General features: G+C 39.4%; 1 long non-coding RNA gene across 1 annotated transcript in view; it reads left to right on the plus strand.

Moving 5' to 3' along the window:
* LOC137500406 (uncharacterized) overlaps positions 1-17,636 on the plus strand; it is a 132,086-nt gene that overhangs the window by 22,463 nt on the left and 91,987 nt on the right. Inside the window, exon 2 of the long non-coding RNA XR_011018030.1 lies at positions 11,401-11,517. This is a non-coding gene — a long non-coding RNA (uncharacterized lncRNA). The remainder of the gene's footprint in view (positions 1-11,400; positions 11,518-17,636) is intronic.

Consider the following 17,636-nt stretch of genomic DNA (forward strand, 5'->3'; position numbering starts at 1 on the left):
ACCTAATGAATTTCAAATGCACTTCCTCTCCAAACATACATACGCCAATAATTATGATACGCTTCACACTGTAACTATAAAAACACCAAGAACTCGCCCTTTGAGCTGTGCTATTAAATGCTCTTCAAAAACACTTATTTTATTTACAGTTCACTCACAATTAATCCGCCATATGGCCACGATTCACATTATAAAAATGGATATTTATTTTCACTATAAAAGAATACTCCGTACACCACACGTTCAAATTTGGCGACAAAATATACTAGTAAATTTGTCTTTGTTTGGTTGTGTTTTAGCATGAGATTGAGATACTAATATTATCAGCAATGCTAAAGGAACCGGCAGTTTTCAACCTAAGCAGCGAGGCCGGGTACATATTCGGGTGTGTTAGGATATCATCACAGCTTGTGCCAAGCAGCCAAATATCCCAGTGCCTCGATGGGCTGCACCAAGCGAAATACAGCCGTATATTATATACTGTTGGCAGTCTTGCGCGTTGTCATGCCAACTGCTGTGTTACACGTACAAGTCAGCTCGCACTGCTGTGAGCATTGAGAGGGCTGCACTCGTGTAGGAAACGAACTGCGGTGCTTGCTTAATTAACTATGAGCGCTACACTGGTTGAATAATCAAAACATATAAGGCGCAGGTTTTTTTTTAAAAACAAATAGTTTTTAAAGAGAAAATATAGGGATGCAGAAAACGATGGACAATTGTTTTGAGAAATGTTGATGCAGCCGGGCTGTTCCTGATGCGCTTGAATAGCCGATACCGACATCTTATGACATAGTGAGTGAAATTCAGTATCAATACACGTATCTTCCTTCTCCCCAATCGGTCCAGTTTTCACTAACCAGCACCACGATATTTTTAGGTGAAATGTAACAATCGCTCTCTCACTCAATCTTTAAGCTTCTGAGGGACGTGAAGTTCCCGTGCCAATCTCACAATCCTCTTCCATCCTTCAATTATCAATTTGGAGGGTCCGGCATATCTTGTTGATCTCCTTCCTGAAGGTCTTTTCCCATTAAGAGATCTACTGGTGCTCTGTTATCCTGCGTCCTCGGTACATGTCCAGCGCAGTCTCTCGGATTTTATCACACCCATTATAGTGTGTTGTTGAGAGAGGGTATAAATCTCATAAGATCTTTTCTGCAAGCTTTGAAAAATAGGATCGAACCATGGGCCAAATATTTTTCTACAATATTCTCAAAGACTTGCAACTGCTACTGCTCTTTCTTAGTTATACTTCATGTCTCAGATCCTTATAGAAGTACTGGTTGAATGATTGTATTGTAGATAATCATTTTTGCATTCCTTGTTAAAAACTCGGAGCCTAATATATGGCTCGTAGAGTAAAATGCTTTATTTTGCATTCTTAATTCTAGCTTGGTGTTCCTGTTAACTTTGGTTTTGCTCATCAATTAATACACCAAGGAATTTAAACTCCTCTACTCTTTTAAATATATATTTCCCAATCTTCAAAGGCAATCTGTCAACCCTCGTGATTCGGTCTCTGTACAACCATGTTATGTGTCTTTTATCATTTACCCGTAAGCCAATTTTTGCTGCCATTTCATCAGGTTCCACAAATAACTGCCTAATTTCGAATTAATTGCGGCCAATAAGATCATCCGCATATGCAAGGACTTTATGTTGTCTCCCCAATATGATGCCAGCAGGTACAAGAGCTAATTTCCTGATAATCTTCTCCAGTGCAATGTTAAATAGGAGAGGAGATAGTGTATCCCCTTATCTCAGACCAGTTTTATTCTGGAAGGAACTTGATTTTCTGCCCTTGAGCAAAACACAGCTAACATTACCATCCATACACAGTTTGCACATGTTAATTACTTTGATGGGAAAGCCAAACTCTATCATGATGTTCCACAGTCCTTCTCTAATATGCCTTGAAGAAATCTATTTAGAGATAATGAACAGAGTACTTGTGTTCCCACACCTTATCATTAATAGTCTTAATTGCAAATATGTTGTCTGTAGTGGATCTGTTATTATGAAAACTGTTCTGATAGTCCCCCGTAACATTTTCAGCAAATGATTTTAAACGCTGTAAAAGAATAAAAGACGGAATTTTGTAGGCCGTGTTTGCAAGAGATATACCATGATAATTTTGAAGTTCTTCTTTATCCCCTCCTTTGTGAATTGAGACAATAAGTGATTCCTGCCATTCTTTTGGAATAACTTTATCTTGCTATATCCTTAGAATGATCTTGTATGTATTTATGTAATCTTCCTCCACCGTATTTAATAAGCTCACCGAGCTCGATAGCTACAGTCGCCTAAGTGCAGCCAGTATCCAGTATTCGGGAGATAGTGGGTTCGAACCCCACAGTCGGCAGCCCTGAAGATGATTTCCCATTTACCACACTAGGCAAATGCTGGGGCTGTACCTTAATTAAGGCCACGGATGCTTCCTTCCCACTCCTAGCCCTTTCCTATCCCATTGTCGCCATAAGACCTATCTGTGTCGGTGCGACGTTAAGCAGCTTGCAAAAAAAGAGCAACAACATCATTTAATAAGCTCGGCAGGAATGTTGTCACTACCTGAAGCTTTGTCTTTTAAACGTATAATACTTTGTAATACCTCTTGATATGATGGCTCTGGTATTTGTTCTGATGGGGAACTAGGTGGTTTACCAATACAGGTTTACCCATAAACCAATTTTTGCTGCCATTTTCTGTAGTTCCACAAATAACTGCCTAATTTCTAATTCATTGCGGCCAATAAGAACAATATCATCCACATATGCAAGAACTTTGTTGCTTCCGCTATATGATGCCAGCAGGTACAAGAGCTAATTTCCTGATAAAAACTGTGGTACACATCCTTACGGAGTGCGTGGACCTGGCCGATCTGCGCTGTAGAGTACAACTTCAGAATGCCATTTCCCTCATCCTACGAGATGATGAGCAGACAGCAGATCTCGTCATCCGTTTTATGAGGGATAGTGGCCTTTTTTTACTGTGTGTAATAACGTATTTTTTATTAGTGTATTTTTCTGTTAACTACGCTTTTATCTCATTGACTCTATTTTAGTTTGTGTTTGTGTATTTTAATGTGTTATTTTAACTTCTAATTTGAATCATATATATATGTACTTCAAGGCAATGCCGTATTCCATTGTAATCTACATTTTCTATAATTTTATTAGAAAATAAGACATTGCAAATTAGATCTACTGATTATTTTAATCTCATAATCATTTTTCATTGTCATTTATTTTAAATTCTAGTTAGTGGATATATTTTAAAATTTAAATTATCATATCATTTTGTTTCATCTCTTACCATTAGGGGCCAATGACCTGGCTGTTATGCCCCTTTAAACAACAAACATCATCAACTTTTCAAAATACTTCCTTGGTGTTCGAATCACCTACATCCGCTTAATGTGTCCTAGCCACTTTAGTCCTGCAACACTCAGCCTTTCTTCCATGGTCCGGTTGACCTTCAGCTCTCTTCGTATCTGATCATTCCTAATTCTGCCCTTCCTTGTTTTCTGCATAGCTTATCTAAAGGAACTTCATTTCAACAGCTTGCAGTTGACTTACTTCTCTTTTATGTATGACGCAACTCTCCAGACTATACGCCATGATAGGCAAGAAATAAGCCTTAAACAGGGTCTGTTTAGCCTTCTGAGGAACTCCCTTGTCCCATATTATGTTTCATACTTGATGGAAGGTGTTGGATCCTTTTTACACCCTGTTTAACACTTCGTTCTCAGCACTTCAGTCATTTGATAACGTACTCCCCATGTATTTAAAGATATTCACACATTCAATCTTCTCTCCTTTAAGGGTGAGGTTACAAGGTGTATTTGTCCTGCTAACTTTCATTACCACTGTTTTGCTCTTGCTCATGGTTAACTTATAGTTCCCTCCTTGGGAACTTAGAATTTCCATTAACTTATATTCCTTAACTTGATGTTCCATAGATCCAGTCTCCTCTGAACATCTCTCTCAGTTTCTTCCCAAATAGCAACATAATCAGGAAAAACAAATGCATTAAGATCTTCCTTATCTATTTCTTTGAGTTCCTTTGGGGTAGTATCTGTGAGTGAAATGAAGAGCAATGGGGAAAGAAAACTCCATTGTTGGACACCTCTTCTTGTTTGAACCACTGAGATCTTCCATCTCTTACTTGCACACTACTTTCTCAACCATCATACAACATCTGAACTTTTAAAATTAGTGCTTCTAGGATGTTAGATTATTCTAAACATTCCCATATTTTTTCCTCTCTCCATCTGTCATATGCATTTTCCAAATCCAAAAACATTATCAAGTCCTTCTCTTTTTCTGAAAATGTTTCCATTAGCTGCCTAAGTGAAAAAATTAGGTCTGTGGTTCCTCTATTTCTTCTAAATCCGTGTTGTTCCTCTTCAAATTGATCTTCCATTTTTTCTCTCAGTCTCTGTTCTATAATCTCCTCCATCATCTTACAGCAATGTAACAAAAGGGTGATGCCTCTATAATTGCTGCACTTCCTTCTATTTCCTTTTTTAAACAGTGGTATCATAATTCCTTTTTTCCAGTCATCTGGCAACTTGTTCTCTTTCCATATAACTCCCAGTGTTTGATGTAGCCACTGTATTCCAGGGATTCCAGCTGCCTTAATCATGTCAGCTGTTGGTTCATCTTTTCCTGCTGACTTTGAACTTTTCATTTTCTTCAGGGCATTTTCTGTCTCTTTCCAAGTAATTGGAGATTGTTCCTTCTGTAATTCATTAGTGACTTTGGTAACTTCTTGTTCACACTCCCTATTCAGTAATTTTTCAAAATAAGTCTTCTCTGATTCCTATCATGTCTCTGATAATGATCCCGTCCTATGTTTCAATAGCTTTGATTTCTTCCCTAGTTGTTTTAATTTTCAGTAACCCATATAGCATTTTCTGATTTGCTTTAGTATCTTCCTCAATTCTTTGGGTGATCAGTTTCCTTCTTTTCTTCTTTCACTACTCTTTTTACCTAGAGTTTCTTATTCCTGTTTCAGTTTTCCTATTTTTTTCATCATCCTTTGGTACAAGCCTAATTATGTTTCTCAACATCTTTGTTTTTCTTTTCCATGTTTCTCTCTTTAATTGTATGCTTTATTCTATCTTTCTAGCAACTTGTTTCTTTCTCCTCGACTTTACCTTTTGTTTTACCACATACCTCTATAGCACAATTAACTATTGTTGTTCTAAGTGTATTCCACTCTTTATCAAAACTACCTGTCTCATATTTTGGCAATTTAGTCTGCATCAAATTTTGAAAGTCCTTGATTTCTTCATTTTTCAGTTTCCATTCCTTAATCTTTGACAATCTCTTTACTGCAGGTGTAGCTTTAAATATGCCATTTAGATCCACTACTAGAGTCTTTGGTTGCTATGCAAGCTTTCACTTGGGATAACTTTTGTATCCCTCACTTTTTCTCCAATTAATTTATCAGTTATCACATAATCGATAACTGTCATTGATTTCCCATCCCCAGCCATATCTGGTAATCTTATGGCTATCCTGTTTTTTGAAGAATGTATTTTTTATTAAAAGTTTGTTTCTTACACACAAATTTAGATTATGTTCACTCTCGAGATTTCTTGCTCCATATCTGAAAGGGCCCATCACCAACTCGTACCCAGATTTATTGGCCCAAACTTGGGCATTCAGATCCCCAATTATAACACTGTATTCTCATATTTGATCTTCCAAATCATCCAGGAACTCTGTTTTCTCATCATCACTGCATCCTAGATGAGGGGGATGAACTTGGACTATTGTAAAACTGTTCTTCCCTAAGTTTACTCTGGCTTTCATTATTCTATCATTTACAAAGATAACATCTGTGACATGTGTGATAGCTTTGTGGAGTACCAAACCTACTCCATTTCGTGCTTCCTTTCTATTACCATGCCAGTACAATTCGTAACCTCCTCTTAATAATTTTGAATTTGTCCCTTTCCATTTTGTCTCCCACGAACCTACTACGCTGGCGTAGCACGAGGAGAGGTGATACTCCCACGTGGCGCGTCCCAGGTGGTGGATAGGGGGGTCCTAACCGGCTTGCCTGCAGACTTGAGGGAAATAAAATAACTCTCGCAGACCAAACACACAACCCCCTGTGGGTGGGGGATGCAGACGAAGAATACTCCACGATATTCCTGCTTGTCATAAGAGGCGACTAAAAGGGGCGACCAAGGGATGATTGTCTTGGAACCATGAAACTACTTGTGATTAGTACCACCATGCGGAGAACATCATGGGTCGCTTTTACTTGCGTGTAGTACCACTATTTTAGGTACCAAATAGTTTTGTGATTAGTAGCACACAGGAGCACCATGCGGTCGGCTTTTGCGGTACCTGTGATTAGTACCACCATATGGGCCGGAGCTGGTCAGTGGAGACTTTTGGACTTTTAATTTGTCATTCCATGTCTCATTTCGTACCATTAGGGGCCGATGATCTCGATGTTAGGCCCTTTTAAACAACAAGCATCATCATCATTTTGTCTCTTTCAATCCCAGTATATGGTTCTGCCTTGCCTATGATTAGTACCCATTATATGAGGAACACCATGGGATAGTGCAGGTCCCTGTGGTTAGTACTCTTTTATGTGATGAACACCGTAGGTTTGCGTTGCCTGTAAATAGTGCTGCAAAGTGAGAAAAACCATAGGTCTGTGTTATATGTCGAATTTCATAACCTGTGAGTAGTACCATAATGTGTGGAATACCGCGAGTCTCTGCTACTTTTGATTAATACCGCAACATGACGAATACCATGGTTCTACTTTCCTAGCGATGAGTACCGTTATGAGGGGCCAATAACTTGGATTTTGGACCACTTTAGACTACAAGCATCATCGATTCAGTGTTATGCTGTAGCAGCAGTCCCTTGGTCAGTAATACTATTGTTTTACGCCAGTTTCTGTGAATGTAAGGCATTGCGGGTCGCATCCACTGATTGTTTTAAATTGATGTCCATCCATTCATTCTTCGTCCTCACGTTTTGAACTCTGGTCAGTGGAGACTTTTGGACTTTTAATTTGTCATTCCATGTCTCATTTCGTACCATTAGGGGCCGATGACCTCGATGTTAGGCCCTTTTAAACAACAAGCATCATCATTTTGTCTCTTTCAATCCCAGTATATGAATGAATCTTCCTTCTTTCGATCATATGTACAGTCTCTTCACTCTTGCCTGTCAGAGTTATCATGTTCAGAGTTCCTACTCTCTACATCTAGTTAAGACTATATGATGATTCATTCTTCTTTGATTTTGGCCTACTTTGGACTATGGTAAACAATTGACTTGCTGATTAGTCCTTTTTTCTTCTCCCAGAAGTTCTTTTCTGTGGGTCTTCTTCCTCTCCTCTGACCACATGTTCTTGGATTTTTCATTTTGTTTTTCCTGGAACCCTTTGAATTTATCTATTCTAGCTCAAAAAGTATCTCTATTTAAGATTTCTTTTGGATGGTTGCCAACATCCTCCGTGTCTCTTCTTGTTTCTTCTACCCATTTAGTAGTTGCTTTTAATTTAATTATGTTAAACATTTTCTTTGTTAGTTGACTCGTGTTCATTCTTGTGAGGCATCCATAAAACTTCAGTCTCCTCTTACGTATGGTGTTTTTGATCTCTGTCTGTATAGGTCTTCATTTCTCCTATTCCTCCATGTACCATCCTTTCTTTTTTGAAGTCCTAAGATCTTTCTCAAGACTTTTCTTTCTTTCTTCTCTAGCTCATCCATTTCTCTTTTCATTCATTATCGGACATTCTAAACTGTATAGTCCCTCTGGCTTTATAACCGTGGTATAGTGCCTGACCTTTATTCTGTAAGACATTGTTCTTTTATTGTATTCATTATGTACTAATCTATAGGCTAACTCCATCTTTCTGGCCCTTCCCTTATTTGCTTCTTTATCAAGCCCATTTAGCTGGATCAGTTCACCAAGATACTTAAATTTATCCGATCCCTTGACTTTCCCATACTTTGTTTTCCGATGCTTTTCTTTGTTATGTTTGTATTCTATGTACTCTATCTTGTCGTATGAAATCCGGAGTCCTGCTTTCTCTGCGATTTCATGTCATTTTTCAAGCTTTATTTGGGCTTCTTCTTTATTTCCTGCTAACAGTGCCATGTCATCAGCAAATACTGAGCATTCCACCTTCACATTTTGCTTCTTTGTACCTAAACAGATTCCTTCTATCCCTTCTTTTATGGTTTTCCTTCAAGTTCTCATTACTTTTCCAAGACAATGTTAAACAAAATCAGTAATAATCTGTCACCTTGCCTGACTCCTGTCTTAACCTCAAAGAGATCTGAGATTTCCTGATGAAATTTAATTTTGGAGATAGTTTCTGTTATTGTTTGAGTTATAATTGCCCTTGTTTTATCATAATTCCAAATTCTTCCAAAACATTGAAGAGTGTCTGCCAGTCGATGGAGTCATAAGCTTTCTAGAAGTCTACAAACACAATCACTGTATTTTTCTCTCATATAGCTCTAATTCTCAGGATACTTTTCAGACTAAATACCTGTTCCACACAGGATCTTCCCTTCCTAAAGCCCTCTTGATATTCACCTATTTTAACAACAAAATTCCTCTATAGTTGTTTGGGTCGGTGCAGTCTCCTTTCTTATGGAGTGCGTGTATAAAGGCGCATTTGCAATCCCTAGGGATTTTTTCGCTTTCCCAGATATCACAGATTAAACAGTGTAAGTTTTCTGTTTCCTTATCTCCTCCAATTTTCCACATTTCAGCTACTATCCCATCTTCTCCTGGCGCGTTATTGTTTTTGAGTTCATTGATGATTTTCTTTATGCCCAAAAGACTCAGTGGTTTTGAATGCCTTTCCAGTGGTTCCTCACAGTTTAAAAGGGTTTCAAAATAATTGGCCAAAAGGTGGCAATTTTCCTTGTTACTCAATGCTAATGTACCATCCTCTCTTTTAAAACAGAAACTTGGAGGTTGGTATTGTTGTAGTTCTTCCTTAAAAGTTCTGTAGAATTCTCTAGTGTTATTTTTCTTGAAGTTGTCCTTTATATTTTCTAACTGGTATTTATTGTCGCTTTTCTCTTCTGATGATCTTGGCAGTGGTTTTTCTTTGTTGTCTGAAGACATCCCAGTGTTCTGTCGTTTGATTGGAGTACCATCTCTTCCATGTTTTTAGCCTCTCTTCAAGTTTGTCATCATATATCTTGTTCCACAATCTGTGTTTTCTTTTCCTTTTTCTTTGGCCCAAGTTTTCAGCAGATGTTAATGATTCTCTGATTTCTTCTCAATCGTTCATCTCTATCTTTGATGAATTTTCTTCATATAAAATTTTGTTTTGTTCGAGAATTTCTGTGCTGATCCTTGGCTTCTTCTTATCTCTCTTTTGATGTCTATTTGGTTGAAATGTTACTTTAATTTCCAATGAGATGGTCAGTTTCATTATTCGATCTTTTACATACCTTGACATTCATAATCTCCTGTCTGTTTCTAGTTGTAATTGCAACGTGATCAATTTTTGAAATTCGCTTGACATTGGATTGGGGGATATCCAAGTTTTCTTCTTCTTTGGGAGGGCTTTGAAATTCGTAGACATGAGTTTTAGATTAAAGTACTTACTAAAATTAATTAATCTTTCTCCGTTTCTATTTTGTATTTCCTTTCTTTTCCTATCTGAGCATTGAAATTTCCAACCAGAATTTTAACATCTCTATGGGGAGTTTTAGATGTCTCATTTTAGAGTGTTTCCCAGAAATCTTCTGCTCTCTTTTTGTTCCTTTTGTTGTCTTGGTTTATGGGAGCATGAGCATTGATAATTGTGTAGGTTTTGTTTCCGGATCTGAATGATAAAAACGATATTCTGTCAGATGGTGGGCTAAAGTTTGTGATTGAATCCATTATAGTTTCCTTGACCATGAAAGCTGTCCCTAAAATTGGCTTTCTTTCAAGAGTGTATACCCGGGTTTGCCCTTATATATTCTAAAGCCATCAGACCCCAATGTCTCCTCGTTCAGATATCTCGTTTCTTGTAATGCCAGAATGAATATGTTACTTTCCTCCAAATTTTTTGTTAATTGCTGAATTTTCCTAATGGCGGAGTGTATTGATGCTTAATGTTCCAAGCAGATATTTTCCTTTAGGTCTTATTTTTGTGATGAGATTTCAGGAAGCTCTAACTCTTCCTGACATGACATTCCGGGCCCTCCAGAATCCAAAGGCCGAGTTGCACCACTTTTCATGGTGAGAGATTTCTGTTTCTGGCTGCACCCTGGAGTAGTTTGCACTGAAGACGTTTCCATCATGTTAATTGTTGAAGTCATTGAGAAAACAGGAGATCCTGTTTTCGAATATAGAACTGTGATTGTAAGCCCCAGAGTCCTTTTCTCTCAGGGTAGGTCCCCAAGCCTTTGAGAATCCCTTCTCTAACCACAAGGCAGTGGTCTAATCAATCAGCTTTAGTTGGGAAGGGCTGCCTTTTCCGACAATTCCGCTGTGCTGATGATCATCATCTCCGCCTTCACTGTCGTTGAGGTTTGCACAGGTAATATTGTGGTAGTATGTAGAAAGGAGGTGCTTGATAATTGGACACAGATGAATGCAAATGAAAGCAATACAAAACCATTACCGGTACGTCCAATGTAATGGCACCCAGAAGTATAAACTCCATGTCCTAGGCAACGCCATTGAGAGCATGTATAGTACCCTTCTTCTTCATGGTTTCCATGGCATTAATGGTAAATTAACAAGGTGACTGACATGTAGGGTAAAGATGGTAAACAAATATACTGAGTGCCACTCTATGTAGTGTTACCTATGGTCTGAATTGTAGGCAAAACAAAATGACTGACACTTAGGGCAGAAAGGATACGTAATATTTGTGCCAAAAATGAATGTTAAATGACCTCAGATTCACTAGACAACACTAATACACACTCAATACACATTATAGTGTCACAAACACTGCCAGGAAATCATAAACGAAGTGCAGTTCCTTCTAACAGATGGAGGTTTGTGGCACCAAAACTATACATGTCCATCTGCCACCATCTACGGTATGATGCATATTATATATATTATCCTGAGTGTTGCATTCAGTTAGTAGGTCTAGGATTATCTTCAAACTCTGCAGAGTTGTCATTCTTTCCAAGGGTACATGGAGTTTGGCCTAAATTTGGTTTATTCTTCCATCCGAGACTCATTCTTAAATTGCAAGCAAGACATACGAAAACTCTTCGGCTGACTTGCTAAGCCTAACACATCCATATTATTGTAATGTAATAATATTTAATTTTTACCATGTTTCAAATGGACTAACATTAAATTTTGTCTTAAATAGATAGTGTTTCACTTTTTTTGCCAGTTAATGTACGTTTATCTTTGCAGCTGACATGCTTTCTTATTGCAGGCTGGATTTGACGTAGTGACATTGGACTCATTCAAGTATGACAATGCCTGCTGCATTGTAGAGGAATCATAAGTACATTCTATGTGCCAGAAGAATACCAAGGAGAGTTTGAAAAATGTAAGTACAAGAACTATTTGTTTAGATGAATGGAAGACAAGTGGAACCCATGTTATTATAAAAAATAATGTGGAAAAAAAGGATTGGAAGTATTGACATTTTGGAAATTTTGTTCATTTATAGAAAACTGTGTGTCCAGTCTCTCCATGTGAGATTTGTGCTGGACATAGCGGAGGTGGGACAGGTTTTTCTCTGGGTGCTCTGGTTTACTCTGTCATATTTCATTCCAGCAACACACTCCAATATCATTTTTTTTCATCTGCCATTCATTAATCATTGCCCCAGAGGAGTGTGACAGGCTTTGGTAGCCGGCACAATTCCTATCCTTGCTGCTAGATGGGGGCTTCATTCATTCCATTCCAGACCCGCTCGAATGACTAGAAGCAGGCTGTGGATTTTCATACAAAACTGTCCTCTGAATGAAAGTCTGATGAAAGAAAGATAATGGAACATAAATGTAGAAATATCATTATGAAGAGCATAGGACAGTTGAACCTTGTCTGGAATATGATAATGGATGAAGAGTGATGAACTAGAATAAAGTAGTGAAGAACCATACCGCACCTCCACAAGAGTCGACACAACTCAAAAATGACCGTTTCCGAGAAACTAAGCTATATACTTACCTGCGATCGCATGTTGTTATCATTGCAATGGGGCATACCTTGCCCTACTTGTGGTCTACAAAGACAATATTTTATGAGAGTATTTCTGCATGATAAAATATACATTACATCAAATTTACACAATTTCAATTAAATAAATCACAACTAAGAAGTGTCAGTATTCTTGACTGATAATGTTCAGTATGCTAAAGTAGTATAACAGTATTTGTGTTTTTTTGCAAGAAAGAAAGAAGTTACACGTATGTATTTTCTAGATCTAAAGAGTGATTTTATTTTGCATATGGTGCATGTCAATTGAAAAATCACATTTTTTGAGCGGTGCCACTATTTTTGCGGGAGTGCAGTAGCTGCCTTGATCAAATTGCATCCGGATAAGAGTAAATGATGATGATGATAATAGTAATAATAATCATAATACTAATAATAATTGTATGGCCTCAGCTACTATGTGCAGACATTCCAATTTGAAGCCATCTGGCTGTCTGCTCATCAATTTCGACGTTCTGCTTTACTATAGGTCTACTAGATGGCAGTCCGGGTAAACTGAAACTCTCTTGGGTGTCTATGGCTGAGATTTAATTAATTTTCTGGGCGAAACACCAAATGTGTCACCAGAGATCTTTTATATGCCAACATCGTATGACGTGGAGTGTCAAATGGACTTGCATATTATACCAGGTTGTCCACCAGCCTCTTGCGATCCAGTTTTATGCATCCCTTCACATTTACTACAATTCTGAAAGACATCGGTCCCTCTCCCTAAACCGGGGTAATATAACGAGATGTGTGTTTATGGGCTAGAAGACATTAGGAATCATGAGCGCCAATTTTAATTCATTATGGGTACATCGAATGAACCTGTAAAACGAGTACAGATACATAGAACACATAGTTTAAAACAGGAGGTGGGCGCCGTGCGTCAGGTGTCGCAGTAGCTCACGTGGTAAGCGGGCGGGGAGGTATGTGATAGTGGACAATGCTCGAGGCAGGAGCTTTGAATCCCATGTAAGAATTTTTTTTACAACCAGTTGCCTGGGATGTGGTAAGGTTGCATACTTGATAGCTTCCAAGGACCGGTTTGTTTATTTGACCCTGTAAAAGACCGTATGTATCGTTGCATTGGGTATGATACTGGGTTGGACGAGGATGTGGAAATGTTAGTCTGTGCTCAGTATAGGCTGGGAAGTGGGCGCCGTTGGACAAGTGTCACAGTAGCTTACATGACTAATGCGCAGAGGGATGTGAGATAGTTGACAGAGCTCGAGGGTTAAAAGGTTTAAGTCCCATGCAAGTATTTTTTTTAAGCCAGTTGCCTGGGATGTGGCAAAGTTGTATACTTAATACTGGTATTTTTTACAGACTGATTTGTTTATTTGGCCCTGTAAAAGGCTGAAGTAGGAGCTGGGTTGATAGAGGCTAGGAAACACGTGATAGGATTTCAGTTATCCATGTCTTTTAACGCAGGACCTGCTCGAACTGACAGCCTTCGTGGTCAATACAGAGCTGCGTGCGATGTTGTAAGGAATGTGTGGCCCGTTGCAACATCTCTGGCAAAATGGATCGGCATGCCTCGGTGATGAGCTGTCTATGATGACAAGGACTGACTGGCTTCTGTGCATGCACCAGTTGTATTACATGACCCAGCAGAAAAAAAATCCAGGAGCGTAAGATTGGCGATCTGGCGGGCCAGAGGATAGGTCCTCCACTTCCTCTCTGTTTATCAGGATATGTTGTGTGGAGATATTTCCAGACTAACACCGTCGCATGGGATGGATCTCCATCATGTTGAAACCACATCCTGCAGCGTTCAAGGAGTGGCATTTTCCAAAAACGGTGGTAGTTCATCTTGGAGAAACCACAGATAGCGTTGGCTGGTCAGATGGCCTTCAAAGAAATGGGGACCAATGAGGTGATCACACATGAGTCCACACCATACATTCATGCCCTACTGTACCTGAAAAGCTGTCTGTCGCACCCAATTGGGATTATCTACACACCAGTAATGCATATTGTGGCGATTAACAGTTCCGTTGTTGTGGAATCGTGCTTCGTCCGTAAATAAGAGAGTCACTAGAAAGCAGGATCAGTGTCCATATGCTGTAGGAGCCATTGACAGAACGCCACTTGGGCATCGAAATCATGACCATGGAGCTCCTGGTGTAAGTGCAAGTGGTACGGGTGAAACCGGTGGGTGTGCAGGATCCGTATAACCGACACTTGGCTGATGTTCATCTCCTGTGCAGTGGCCCGTGTGGTAGTATGAGGGTTACGCCGGATAGCATCAAACATGACCTCTTCATTGTCAGTAGATGTCACGGGATGATCTCGAACAGGCTGTGTCCTTCCCAGGGTTGCAGTATCCCGCAGGCATCTTTCCACACTCCGAAATGTCATGACCATTGGTTGTCGTCTATTGGGATAGTGTTCTTGGTACAGGCATTGTGCCTGGTATGCATTCCGTCTAGCTTCGCCATAGATAAGTAACATATCCACATACTTGTTGCTGGAATACATCATGAGGCAGTGAATAACCTTTGTGTTGTGATTAGCTTCGAAGGAGGGGAGTTCGCGCAGCTATATACTTACCTGTGATCGCATGTTATCATTGCAATGGGGCATACCTTCTACGAAGCTTGGAACATGTGCAACGTAGCTAATTGGTCAGAGACCATCATCTCCTCAACCTCGTCCAATTTGGCACCATACCCAATGCAGCGACACATACGGTTTTTATAGGGTCAAATAAACCATTCAGTCCTTGGAAGCTGTCAAGTATGCAATCTTACCACATCCCAGGCAACTACCAAACCAACCAAACCCCATGGCACTACAGCCCGTGAAGGGCCTTGGCCTACCGAGCGACCGCTGCTCAGCCCGAAGGCCTGCAGATTACGAGGTGCCGTGTGGTAAGCACAATGAATCCTCTCGGCCGTTATTCTTGGCTTTCTAGATCGGGGCCGCTATCTCACTGTCAGATAACTCCTCAATTCTAATCACGTAGGCTGAGTGGACCTCGAACCAGCTCTCAGGTCCAGGTAAAAATCCCTGGCCTGGCCGGGAATCGAACCCGAGGCCTCCGGGTAAGAGACAGCCACGCTACCCCTACACCACTGGGCCGGCTATCCCACGCAACTGGCTGTTAAAAATCTAAGTTCTTATGTGGGATTCGAACCTCCTACCTCGAGCACTGTCCACTGTCCGCCTGCTTATCATGTGAGCTGCTACGACACTTGACCTACGGTGCCTACTTCCTAGTCTACACAGTACCATGCTCCCAGTCTGTGCTCTCACCGTCTGTTTTAAAGTTCGTGTTCTATGTATCTGTACTGGCGTTTTACGGGTTCATTCGAGGTACCCATAATGAATTAATAGCTGCGCTCATGAATCCTGCTATCTTCTAGCCCATAAACACACATCCCGTTACATTACCCTAGTTTAGGGAGAGGGACTGATGTCTTTCAGAATTGTAGTAAATGTGAAGGGAAGCATAAATCTGGATCACAAGGGGCTGGTGGACCACCCGGTACATATTATCCTGAGTGTTGCAGTCAATTAATTGTCCTTATGTTCCAAAAATAGGTGTTCAGACTCAGCTGAGATTGATGGTACTTGAAGCTGTATTTGAGTCCATTGCATTTTATTATTGTAGGATAATTTAATGGCTTAGTTGCTGGCATATTACCTGGATGATGAAGTTTGAATTCCAGTATTTCTTGTGTTAAAATTTTAACTTGAAAATTCATTTGGTGTCAGGAAGGACATACGGCCTTAACCCTGAAGAGGATGCGTGGTGTTTTAGACTGGGTCATGACAAAATAGCACAATTTAATTAAAAACTGGTAAATAATTTTGAACCAAATCATAATGTTCAAAGGTATTTTAACAATATAAAGATCGGTGTTAAAGAACTGACATTCATTCTGTGTCATCATTTAGTCTTGGTTTTTCTGTTGGTCTTTTTCCAGTTGCAGTAGGCACATCTTCCAGGTCCTTCTAGTTCTTGTGGAATTGCAGAGGGCTCCTGTTCAAGCAGTCTTAACATTTGGGGAATATTTCATTTTAGCCGTGTAGGGTGAATTCCAATTACATTGCATTCTTGCAAATATCTCACTCATAACTGCTGGCTCAGTTCTTTCGAATAATTACGCATCTGAATGTCAAAGTTACCTTTGCATGCTTGTAAATAATATACGAATTAATAATGTAATGTTCAAGATAGTAAAAACAAAGTCATTCTCCAACTGTTGCTTGTACATGAAACTGAGTCATCATCTTCATTTCCCGTTTCCAGTTTCCCAGGTCGGGTTGTGAATCAAGGACCTCCATCACTGCCTGTCTCTCCACCACTCTTCTCCTTTTTTAAGTACATCTTTTGGTTTTCCTCCCCTCTTCTCTATGCACTCCCACACTGAATCTGTCCACCACTTTCGAGGTCTTCCTCGTAGTTTCTTTCCTGTTAACTTCTCTGAAAAAGCTTTTTTTTTTTTTTTTTGCACTCTCTCTTCTCCCAGTCTCATCGTATGCCCATAGCACTTTAGCTTTGTTGTTTTTATCCTGTCTTGAAGTTTCAAGATTCCTGTCCTTTTCCTTATCTCTTCATTTCTAATTCTATCCTTTCTGGTCTTGCCCTCGATACCTCTTAGGAATTTCATCTCCGCTGCCTGTATTCTACTCTCCTCTTGGTTTGTTGTAGTCCACGATTCAGCTGCATAGGTTAATATGTTTTCATAATAGGTTGAATATAACACTTTCTTACATTTCTTTGGGATATCTTAATTCCATAAAATACCCCTTACATGCTGGTAGAAGCTGTTTGCTTGTGGTATTCTTTTCCCAATTTCCTCAATTATCTTTCCATCTTCTGGGATCACACTTCCCAGGTACATGAAACTTTTTACCACTTCCAGAATTTTACCATTTAGTTTTATCTTTCCTCTTCCTTCCCCTTGCCATCACTATTGTTTTACTTTCCTCTGTGCTTACTTTCATCCCAAATTTTTCTGTCTCTTGATTTCGTACATCTACTTGTTTTTGCACTTCCCTTCATCCTCACCCCATATCACTATATCATCTGCGAACAATATGGCTTTTGTTGCCTGTCTTCCCAATCTCTGTTTAATGTTCTTATGAATTTCATCCATGACTATGATGATAAGTATGGGGGATAGTACACTTCCCTGTCGAAGACCAGTTTCAACATTAAACCATTTTGTTTTTCCTATGCTAGTCTTCACACTACTAACACAATTTTTGTACATAGCTTTTATCATTTGCACTTCCACTCTGTTAACTTGCTTTTTTCCTTAATGTATCCCAAACCAACTGTCTGGGCACACTGTTAGAAGCTTTCTCAATGTCAATAAATGTCATCACTATGTCTGTTACGTCGAACCCGAAAATCTACCCGATAAAACGGAATTCGTCTGATAGTCACACAGGTGATGACTTTTATTATTTTCCACAAACTTAAAACTTTATTTACATCGTTATTTC

The sequence above is a fragment of the Anabrus simplex genome, chromosome 4, assembly GCF_040414725.1.
Source record: "Anabrus simplex isolate iqAnaSimp1 chromosome 4, ASM4041472v1, whole genome shotgun sequence".
NCBI lineage: Eukaryota > Metazoa > Arthropoda > Insecta > Orthoptera > Tettigoniidae > Anabrus > Anabrus simplex.